Source organism: Dipodomys spectabilis, unplaced genomic scaffold (assembly GCF_019054845.1).
Source record: "Dipodomys spectabilis isolate Male_0828 unplaced genomic scaffold, ASM1905484v1 ptg000138l, whole genome shotgun sequence".
Classification (NCBI taxonomy): Eukaryota; Metazoa; Chordata; class Mammalia; order Rodentia; family Heteromyidae; genus Dipodomys; species Dipodomys spectabilis.
Window position 1 is genome coordinate 9,521,702 of NW_024870815.1, and position 12,261 is coordinate 9,533,962.

Here is a 12,261-nt window from a genome sequence, read left to right on the forward strand (position 1 = left end):
TGATTTCAGTTTCTCCTGTTTGAATGATTGCAGTTTCTTCCTAAATGAAACCTCAAATTTAACCATTCTTATAATTATCATTTTTAATACAGCTTATATTCTTATATCCTTTCCTAAAACACTTCAAGAAATCTTTATTAGTCACAAGTGAAATGGAGACAAGAGGTAGATAAATTCTCTCAGGCCTTAATCTATGAAACCCACTTTTTGCCCTGACCTTCCCTTGTCAATAATGAATGAAGTGTGTCTTTCTCCTACTCTCTTGCTCTTTTTTAAATAAGTTTTTTATTGTGAAAAGACTGTTCAGAGGGGTTACAGTTACATGAGCAAGGTAATGAGTACATTTCTTATCAAGCATTGTTGCCTCCTCCTTTGTTTTCCCCTACCATCCCTTCCCTCCCACCTCCTCAACTACACCCCCACCACCCCACTCCCCCCACCACCTCCCCACACCACCACCACCACCCCACCTAAATTGTAAAGTTCATTTTTCAACATAGTGTCCTGTACATCTCATTGTTGCAATGGGTCGACCTGTATTCCTATTTAAACATTTTGTCTTTAAAAATATGGAACGCTTCATGAATTTGCATGTCATTCTTGCACAGGGGCCATGCTAATTTCTGTATCATTCCAATTTTAGTTCATACGTGCCAAAGCGAGCACCTCTCTTACTCAATACGGGAATAAAATCTGCCAGGTGCATGGCAAGGAACAAGGTGATGCCAAAATATCTCCAAGGACTCACAGATGAGCTCACTGCTCATCCATATCTAATGACATGAGGAAAAAGTTCTTTGAAAAATGTTATAGGTGTGGTTAGTTGAAAATTATCAGATTCTAGCCCACTCAGCAACTCAATAAAAGGGTTATTCCAGGACTCACTATATCCAGTATTACTCCTCCCCAAATACTCCACTTCTAGGAAAAAAGCCTCCATTAAAACTTTGCTTGAGTGCTCATATTCTTTCTCTCAGTTTTATTTTTTATTATCACTGAGTCACAAGTTTCCTTACAGTATCTTATTGATAAAGAAAGTTTTATTTCTGTGATTAACTGTTTATCATTTAGACCTCTTTCAACTGATTTGCCTAAATTTGTGTAAGTATATAATATTTGGGCATCATGGTCAGACATATATACTGCCTGGTAGTAGTTTTTAACATAACATAGCAATGATCAGCAAGAATATATAAAACACTTCCAAATAATGAACTTTTTAGAGGGTATTTTTAATCGAGAATGATTCTTATCCACTGCATATGTCAACAAGGGGTATTGTTACTATAAGTGATTATTTTCCAAGCTTTTGATGTACTTTAATTGAAATATATACCGAAAGTCTAAGGCAGGCTGCATTCTGAACCAGAATTTTCTTGACATTGCAGAGCCAAACATAAGGACAATAGAAAGCCATCAGTTATCTTTAACCCCAAGGCTGTAAGCTGTTTTTAAATTCCGAGAGTTTTATTCTTGTTGATTTCATTTATAACAGGAAAATATTCCACAATTACAATACATTTAAACTATGCAATATCACTTTTGACTATTTTATATGTTGTGGTTCTAAATGTGATTTTAGTTGAAAGAATGGTCTTTTTTGAATGCAATATCTTTCAAGCTAAGTCAGCTTTCATTCTGCTCATCGCATGTGCTAAGGACTTTCTGACATGGAGCTCTTGCTCAAGACATTTTCCTAGATTAACTGAGCAAACTTCTGCTTATCTTCAAGACCTAGATAATGTACCACTTCTCTGATGGACTTTAACAGCTCATTCCACCCCCCCAAGGAGTCAATTTTCTTTTAATCTGCTAGATTATAAACTCTAGATTAAAACATCTGGATTATGAGTTTTTCAAGGACGTGTTGTTCATTTTTGGATCCCTAGTGTTCTGCATAGCAACAGCAAATGTTTGACAAATGTTGGTTTTGTTGACTTGAATTGTACTTTTCTAACCTAGTACTGCAGAGGAGGCAGGTAGAGAAGGAATAGCACAAAGGAGCCAGGAAATGTGTGCAGCACTGAATTTTCTGCCCAACATTCTGCTCCACCATTGTCATAGAGCAATGATTGATTATTATGGAGGCGACTTTTGATACAGAAGCTAACAGTCCCCAGTAATGACCCAAATAGGGATTTTCTCAACACCAGGACTTATTATATAGTTATAGTTTCATGAACACACTTGGCTCTGATGGTACCATATTAAGGAAACATCTCCCCATTCCCTGGACATTGGAAATACTTTCTCATTTCTTGGAAAATGTCACAATTATGTACATGTCTTTACATTAATCATTAGACTCTGCTTATAAAATACCTGAAATTTGGGAGCATTTTTGACTGCTAGGTCAAGCTATACAACCTCAAATCCTTTTAGGATTGTACTATCACTTAATAATCATTTCTACTTCAATAAAGTACAACATCTGATTAAATCTGTTCTGTCATAAATTCCTTTGTGTCTACCCTCTGAATTATTTTTTATATGAAAGCAGAGATCCACCATTCATCTCATACCAACACGAGCCATGAGCTTGAGAATGCCTCTTGGTTCAGCTCTTTAGACAGAATACTTCCTTCCTACTCTTGATGTGATAGAAGTAATTATATATGGTTGCATTTGATGCCTCTTGGCTCAGCTCTTTAGACTGAATACTTCCTTCCTACTCTTGCTGTGTTAGAAGTAATTATATATGGTTGCATTCTCTCTTTTTTAGCTCATTTTGTGCTCACCAACACATAACGGCCCCTTGGCTTTTCTTCTCTACACTTCTAGTGGAGTCTCTTGGTAACCAATATTTCTATTTGTCCTATCCCCACAAATAACCAGCCATTCAAAGACATGAAAACAATAAGAATATTGTCAGTTGCAAATTATCTTATACTTTATTTTCTTTGAAAGCCTCTGTGTTTCTTTCATTTTTATTTCCTATCTTCATGTTGAAAATTCAATTTGATTAAGTCATTTTAATAAAGAAGTAATTAAAGCCAACTACCTATTTTGGCAACACCATATCTCTGCTTATTCTCCAAGGCAAACATTAATATCTGCAAAGATACATTTCAAAAGCAATACTTATAAGACATTGAGACACGCTGTACTTATTTTCAGATTATATTCCACAATTATTTTTCTATGCTTAGTAGTAAGGTTTACTTACGCATATACAATCACTGGAAAATATCTTCATGACATTGTCAGGCATCATCTTGAGATTATTGTGTCATCTGAAAAAAGTAACAATGTGAAGTTATAAGTGAAATTGTTTAGGATAAGAATAAGAGACAGAACTCAGGTTGATTATGTAATGATAATCACAAAAGGTATGTATTTTCACCTCCAAACTGAAAAGGGACCATGTAATAATGAGGGAAAAATTCAGTATAATAAGGGCAGGATTTGAGTACCATCTCACACTTTTTAAATTGTTGTACAATTATATTTCACTCCTTTTTGGGGTAGGGAAGGGGGTGGGGGGTTCCGGTCGTGTGGCCTGAACTCTGGGCCTAGGTGCTGTCCCTGAGCTCTTCAGCTCAAAGCTAGTGATCTACCACTTGAGCCACAGCACCACTTCTGGCTTTTTCTGCTTATGTGGTACTGAGGAATGGAACTCAGGGCCTCATGCATGCAAGGCAAGCATTTTACCACTGACACACCTTCCCAGCCCATTTTATTTCACTCTTATAGGATGTACTAGCTGCATATTTTTAGTTTAAGACTTCTAAGTATACATTTCAGGACCTCAAAGACCTATTTTTAGTCCCATGTTCATTGCAACATTGTTTATAATAGTCATGGTGTAAAAACAACCTAAGTGTCCATCAATAAATTTTAAAACATGGTATGTATGTGAGAGTGTGTGTGTGTGTAATGGAATATATGGCTTAAAAAGAAGAAAATTCTCATATTTGTGAATGAATAGTTTAACCTTGTGGATATGCTATTTGTAATAAGCTGATCACAGAAAGGCAAATATTGGATGATCACAGTTGACTAAAATAGTCAAACTGACAAACAGAAGAAGACAATGATTTCTAGTAGCTTAGGAAAGGGAAAGGACAATCAGTTTTTAAATGCATATATTTCAATTATTTAAGAAAAGTTCTAAAAAAGAAAAGTTCTAGAGATAAGCACTAAAACATTGTGTCTATGGTTTATTTACACTAATGCATTACACACTTGACATCTGTTAAGAAAATATCTCTCATGTGTTGTGTTGTTAAAACTTGTGTGTTTGTTTCATTATGTATGATGTTTAATTTTGATTGTTGGCTTGTCTGGAATAAAAACTTTCTAGTAGATTAATAAAGCACTTTTCTGGAACTGTCTATAACGGAATTTCCAGAGACAATTAGCACATGAGAGGTCTTAGCTAATCAATTAGTTGATTCATAATATGGGTCCATATAATACATGGTTAGAATATGATAATAATATAATAAATATAATATGACATAACATGGATTCATAACATGATGGCATTATTGGGAAGTGTTAAAAAGCAGAAGGATAAATCTTTGGAAAAAGAAGGTCTCTAGGAACATATCAGTGGGACAATATCTTACCCAGGCCCTTTCCTATATCCCCTTTATCTCTGCTACAATTGAAAAAGCTTCTCCGCATCACATACTTCTGCCACCATGATGTTCTGTCCAACAACACAGGGATGCGTTAACTGAAACTATGAGTCAACCTAGTCTTCCTTTCAGTTGCTTTTCTCAAGTATTTGCTCATGGAGATACAAAAACCTGACTAACACAGTTGTCAGCTTTCATTAGCTCTGTTCTCAATCTGGAATCCAAAGAAGTACTTCAGAAGATTAGATGTTGTCTTTCACATCACACACTAACATTTTTGGGAGACTGTCATTGCATGGATGCAATAAGAGGATAATATTTGTTATACTTTGGTTCACAAACATCTCCAAAGATGTTGCATTGGAGGTTTGGTGATCAGCCTATAAAATTATTAGGACTTTTAGCCAACATAGGTCTGTTGCGTACTTGTTGAAAGCCAACATTTGGGAAACGAGAGTTTGTGAGAAAGAAATCACCTTTGTTCCACAGCCATCACCTTGAAAAGATGGAGACAGAGCTTTCTACCCTCTCCCCCACCAAAAAAATCATATTGGGAAACCCAAGTAAGGCTTTTTACAGGGAGGGAAAGTAGGAATAAGTGGTAATGGTCAGAAAGACTGAAAACTGGGGTCTTCATCATCCAAAACATGCCTTCCCTTTCGTTTTTCTTCTCTGGCCAGAATATTGCGATGGGCCTCCACCTCCTAGAGTTACTTCCTGGACTTTTCATTAGACAAATAACTTTTCTTCCAGTCTAACTTCACAGAAATATACATGTTTTGTGTTATTTAAAACACAGAACTGAAGAAGAAAGAAGGTATTGTGTATCCTGCTATAATCTGGGAATTGGGTATCTAAATAAAAATTATTTAGCTGTTAATCATAATCTTGATAATAATCTTAATCGTTTTGGTGCAGCTTTTTATTAGAAATCAAAAGTGCCAGGCAAAGTAGGAGGAATTACCTTTTGAAGGACAATTTACAAAGGAGTGGTCACTGTTAAAGGAGCTTATGGAACTTTTAGAGGTGGAGCCTAGTGGCAGAAAGATAAGTCTCTGGGGACATTCTCTTAGAGGGGAAACAGAAGTAAGTGTTGCTCCCCCATCTTTTCTTCCTGGTTGCCTGGTGTAAGTAGCTTTGCTTTATCTACCTAGACATGGTGTTCTGCTTTGTCAAAAGACCAAAGTGCCAGGGACAAGGGACGAGGGATCATGGACTAACACCCCTAAAACCAAAGCATGAGCAAAAGAAAATCTTTCTTCCTTTAAATTTGATTTATCTCAGGCATTTTGTCATACTGCTGGAATTAACACAATCTTCCACTATGTACTACTCCAAAGATAAACAAGAGTGACAGCTTCCAGGAAAATAAAGTCATTAACTTGGGAAAAGAAAGAGTGAACTAGGAAATTCTCCTCACATGTCAGTTCTTCAGGGGTATTAGCCAATTACTAGTAATTTTGAGATTACATTCTGGGTCCGTGTTGTTTGTCTATGTGCTTCAGACTTATCCTACAATCATTTGTTCATTCTGGAAAGAAAAAAAAACACCCAGAAACTTCCAAGTGTCAAAAAAATGGGATTGACTAATCCGCTGGCTAATCTTAGAGTGGTCACTCCACAGGTATTGAAGTACAAAAAAAAACCCACTAAATGTAGCTGGAAAAATACTAGAAGCATAGGAAATACTCCAGTCTGAAAGTTTATATCCTTTCAAATTCATATGTTGAATCTCTCACTTTAAGAGTGATGATGGGGCTGGGAAGGTGGCTCAGTGGTAGAGTACTTGACTTGCATGCATGAGGCCCTGGGTTTGATTCCTCAGCACCACATCAGCAAAAAGAAAAAAGCTGGAAGTGGCGCTGTGGCTCAAGTGGTAGAGCACTGGCCTTGAGCTGAAGAGCTGAGGGACAGCGCCCAGGCCCAGAGTTCAGGCCCCACGACCGGATCCAAAAAAATAAAATAAATAAATAAGAAAAGCCACACTTGCTGGAATTGGTGTTTCTGCCCCATGATTTGGTACAGTTCTTTGTCCCTAAGATAATAAGACTCTTTCACAGGTTGCTGCATTGTTACCAGGCAACAAGAAATAAAATGTCAAGATTAGCACTCTGCTTAATATAGTCTTATTATCAATGAACCGTTTTTCTCTTTTGCTCTTCTTCTCAATGCAGATGTCATTAGGCTAAGACTTAAATTTAGTAATCTACAGGAGCACACCAAAAACAGTAGTTAAGTAAACACCAAGCATTCACCAAGCCTATAGTTACATATCTATGAAAATTATATAAGTCCATTATTGAAGATTTTTTTAAATCTTTGCCAAACTACTTAATTACAGTATATCTTCATTTACATCAAACCCAGAGTTATGGCCCCACGACCGGACCCAAAAAAAAAAGACTGATGATGGCATCAGGAGGTGGGCCTTTAAAAGTTGTTAGGTTGTGAAGTAGAGGTCAAGATGGGTCTAGCTCCATTTTTCTATGCTCTTATCACCAAATCTGCCAGTGTCTTGATTGTAGGCTTCTCTGCCTCCAGAAAATTCCTAGGATTTGTAAGCTAGTCAGTTCGTAGTATTTTATTTCAGAAACCAAAACAACCGAAATAAGAAAGATGATTGAATCTACAACCAACTTTTCATAACTAGATGTAGAAGAAAGGCAAAGCAAATTTCCGTAGGCTCATTCAGACTTCATTCCTCTCTTTGGCTAATATTCTTGAAAAAATTGGTTTTGCGATGATATAACAATTATGAACCTTCCCTATCTTTAGTCCTTTTGTTGTGTTCTACAGTAGTGGTCTACAGACATTTGCATTTGCATGGTCATATTTCTGAACAAGGGCCATTTGGTTCACTACATAGTATGTCACTATGCCAAAACCTTAAGCAAGGAGTTTTGCAAGAAAGGAAAAGCTTATTTTTGAAGCAGGCAAACATAAACAGAGTAGTCTCCAGACTCTGAATTTGCTTCCCCAAGGATAGAGCTTAGTTATAGGTGTTTATGGAATAAAGAGATGGGGTGGTAAGGAGAAAGGCAAGTGGAAATAAGTACAGGTGAAATAACTGGTGATCTGAGCATAAGTCAAACTTACTGGCTCCACATAGGATGTATGTTCAGCAAATTGCTGTGTTTACATGGTCTACTGGTGATGCTTTTGGTCTCTGGTAGCCAAAGGTCACCCATCAGACACAGGTAGACCCAAATCAAGAAGTCAGTATCTTCAACCAGTTTGAGTCATCCATAAAATCAAAATGAAATGGGGAAAGGGAAGAAAAAAGAAATTTAAAGCAACCATTACCAAAGTAACCATACACCAGAGCTATTACAAGATATAAAGATATTACTTTATTATTTAATTAAATGACTTGTTAACCCAGTGATGAAAGAAGTTAATTAAAATGCAAGTGAAGCTAGAGTGTTTATTCAGGTTTCTTTCTGAACGTGCTCTTGCTTTTGAAAGAATGTACTCTTGCTTTTTAAACTTCAACTAGAGAAGGAGAATGACTCATACTTCTTACAAGATGAAAAATAAATTTTCATTGTAAGGATTTGGTTACAGTCAGAATAAATATATTTTGAGATACATATGCATACACACATAGGCATGTGTGGTATTTTTACACATGTGATATGTATACTTTAAATGCAATTATTGACGTATAGATGAATGGCTATGAAGTAATTATTAAATACTTTGCTTCGTGTGCATTGTATTAAAGGTCAATGATTCACTTGTGAATAACACCAATAGACATGGAACCAGACATCTTGAAGTTTACTTTCCCACAAGAATCATTGTAGTCAACTTTTTATGATTACCAAAAAAGAAAAATGCACATGCTATGTGAGTAGTGAAAATAACAGTTACTACGTTAATACAAAGTCAAATTTGTTAGTAATCAGGAAAATCTGACGTAAGCCAGGCTTTGGTGGTTCATTTCTATAATCTTAGTGACTCAGGAGGCTGAGATCTGAGGACTGTGGTTCAAAGCTAGCCCAGGCAGAAAAGTCCATGAAACTCTCATCTATAATAAAATACTCAGAAAGAACTGGAAGTGGCACTGTGGCTCAAATGGTAGAGTGCTAACTATGAGCACAAAGAGGCTCAGGGACAGGGTCCAGGCCCTGAGCTCAAGCCCCAGAGCCACAAAAAGAAAAGAAAAAAAGACTCAAAAGTAATGATGAAATCTAACTCACTAGATTGGCAAAAAGTAGAAAGATGAATGTTATTCAATGTGGTCAAGGACATGAGCGAAGCAGATCCACTCATATTTTGTTCTTTTTGTGGTGGTCCTAGGGCTTGAACCCAGAGCCTGGGTGCTGTTCCTGAACTTTTTTTGTTCAAAGAGCTTTTGTTGCTCTATCAATTGAGCCACAGCTCCATTTTCAGCTTTTAGTGGTAATTGGAGATAAAAGTCTCATGCCCAGACTAGCTTTGAGCTGTGATCCTCTAAGCTTCCTGGGGAGAAAGGCTCATAGGCATAAGCCACGAGTGCCAAACCCAAAAATAAAAAGAGCAGATGTGTTACCATATTGCTGTAATCCCATAACGTGGATTGTTCCCTGACTTCTTTCTTAGCCTGTTCATTATTGGTATGTATGGTGATGATTTGCATATGTTGCTTTTGTATCCTGTTACCTCACTGATCATGTTACCACATCTAAGAATTTTCTGGTGGAGACTTGAAGGTCTGCTCTTACCCCCTATTCCCATGACACTGGAACTTGAGCTCAGAGCCTCATGCTTGTAAGGCAGGCATTCTGTTACTTGAGTCCCACTCTCAACTCATTTTTGCTTTGGCTGGTTTTTCAGTTGGGATCTCATGTTTTCCTTGGAGCTGGCCTCAGACTGTAATCCTCATATCTTTGGCTTCCCACATAGCTGAGATCAAAGAGACACTCACCACACCCATCTTACTGATTAAGATTGAGGTCACACTAACATTTGCCTGGGTTGGCCTTGAATAAGGATCCTCCAGTCTTTACCTCTCCAATAGCTGGGATTACAAGCATGAGGCACCCTAGCAAAGGATATTTTAAGTATAGTATCATATTGTCTGAAAATAAGGTTCATTTGATGTTTTATTTTCTTATTTGTGTCTCTGTTATTTCTCTTAATGCTCTGGTTAAGAATTGTAGCAATATATTGGATAAGTGAAAGAAAAGTAGGTATTATTTTCTAATTCCTGATTTTAGAGGAAATGTTTCTGCCATCTCCCAACCAATATGTTGATAGATTTGTCACATATATTTCTGTCATGTTGAAATATGATCTTATTCCTAGTTTTCAGGACTTTTATCAGAAAAGGATATTGTATTTTGTGAAAGGCTTTTTCTGCCTCTATTGAGATAATTATATTTTTTATCTTTGATTCTTGTTCCATAGTTATTCTTACTGTTTTATGCATATGTTTATTGACTTGTATGTGCTAAACCATCCTTGCATCCTTTGAATAAAACTAACTTGATCATGGTGTGTGATCTTTTTGCATAAATATGTGCAGCAATGTTGATAACATTATTATTCACAGTAAGTAAAAGTTAAAACAATCTATTTCCCATTAACTGTTTAGATAAATGCAACATAATCCAAATGGAATCTTATTTAGTCATAAGAAGTAATGCCATATGAATATATGCTCCATTGAAAACATGCTAAGTAGAAAACATCAGCCACAGATGATGAGTATTTTATAATTCCACTTTTATGTAGTATAAACCAGTACATAACTGGTTTATGTAATGTCTGTTAGAACAGACATTTCATTTGACACTGATCTGTTCAACAGTAATGAGAAAGCTAATTATCATCTAGATATTAGTAGTTTCTAGCTACCTAGTTTAAGATCTGGCTGCAAAATATTAGAAAATAGATTGTTAGGTAAAAAAAAAATCTAGGATATGAATGTCCTATAACTGCTTAGAGATAGATCTGTATAGTTTAAACATCAACCAAGGAGAAGGATTTATTAATTTTCTTTTGCTTTAATGACCAATTACTACACTATTAATAGATTAGAACAACACAAATTTATTGTTTTACTGTTCTGCAGGTCAGAAGTCCAGCATGGGCTTGGCAGGACCAAAATGAAACTGAAATGGTGTGTCGAGAAAACACCAAGTGACAAGTAACGCCAGGGCTGGAGAAGACTCCTATGTCCCTAAGTTACCTAAAATGAGAGAGTTCATTTTCTAAGGATCCCTCAGTCACAGCACTGACTGTGTCTCAGAGTTCATGAAAGCAAGGACAGAGCCAAGGAATGGCTCCCTACCACAAGCTGTGTCTGTCTTATGATGGAAGAGATGAAAAAGGAGGCCCTGGAGATCTCTTTCTTCTCATTACCCTTCAAATCAGAGATGACTGCCTTTTCCTGAAGTTGTTCCTCAAGGGAAGAAAAGTTTTCTGGTGATGGATGGTAGAAACAACACCTGAACTGCCACCTGATAATACTGATATATTCAGTAAATATTTAAATATCTACTACATGTAAGTGAATGTTTATACAAGAGATACAGCCACATGAGATACCACTCTGTCCTCAGAGTTTACTATCAAGATAAAGCAGCCTAGGAAGCTAAGGCCAAGGGAAAGGACTAACAAGTAGCCTGAAGTTTGTCACCATTTAAATGGTGGGAAGAGGAATACTAACTAAAGGTTGGTTGATTATTCTATTTTTGTTTCTTTTGGGTCTGTTGTGGGGCTTGAATTCAGGGCCTGAGGGCTATCTCTGAAATCTTTTGCTCAAGGTACTTTACCACTTCAAGCCACAGTACCACTTCTGGTTTTCTGGTGGTTAATTGGCCTTTCCTGCTGAGGCTGGATTTAAACGGTGTTCCTCAGATCTCAACCTACTGAGTAGCTAGGAAACAGGGGTATGAGCCACTGGTGCCCAACTAGTTGGTTGAGTTTTATAGGATAAAATGTTAGAGAACTTAAAATGCTTGTTTAAGTGACTAGTCCTGTCACCTGGCAGGTAAAGAGCCAGAAAGGAGCAAGAGAGCTTGGGAGAAATGTCTCCAAAAGCTTCCTCTAGACCAATGATCATGAGCGATCTGCAAAGGACATATGAGATACAGTCAGAGACTGTCTTTTGCAGTTTAAGACATTTCAGGACAGTAACAAAGTTTTCAGGTCTACAATGATAAATTATTAGGATTTGGGCAGGATTTAGGGTGAAGGTAATGATGTAAACAGACATGCAACATCTTACTTCATCTGAGAGACGGATCCAGAGATTAGTAGAAGAAATGAGAGATGCAGTCAGGGAACTTGCCCTTAAAGAAGATGAATGGAGGAGTAATAGTCAAGTGTTCACTAAAACAGACAGATGGAAATTTTGATATGAGACGGTACTAACAAACATTTTAGAAAGAGTTCCAGGGAATACAGTGAAAAATATGAGAGGGAGTGGCTGAGAGAAATTCAAGATAGTGAGAAATAAGGGAATGAAAGCATCTTAGAAATTCTTAGCTCTGCCAGGTACTGGTGGTTCACATCTGTAATCTTTGCTGAGGATGCTGAGATCTGAGGATTGAGTTTCCAAGCCAGCCCAGGAAGAAAAGTCTTTGAGACTCTTATCTCCAACTAACCTCAGAAAACCAGAAGTAATGCTATGGCTCAAAGTGGTAGAGGGCTAGCCTTGAGCAAAAAAGAGCAGCTCAGGGACAACTAG

The 12,261-nt window shown here is 37.0% G+C and overlaps 1 pseudogene; it reads right to left on the minus strand.

Annotated features, from left to right (window-relative positions):
* Nucleotides 1-563: 563 nt before the first annotated feature.
* Nucleotides 564-664, minus strand: LOC122117038 (annotated as a pseudogene).
* Between the last annotated feature and the right edge of the window lie 11,597 nt (nucleotides 665-12,261).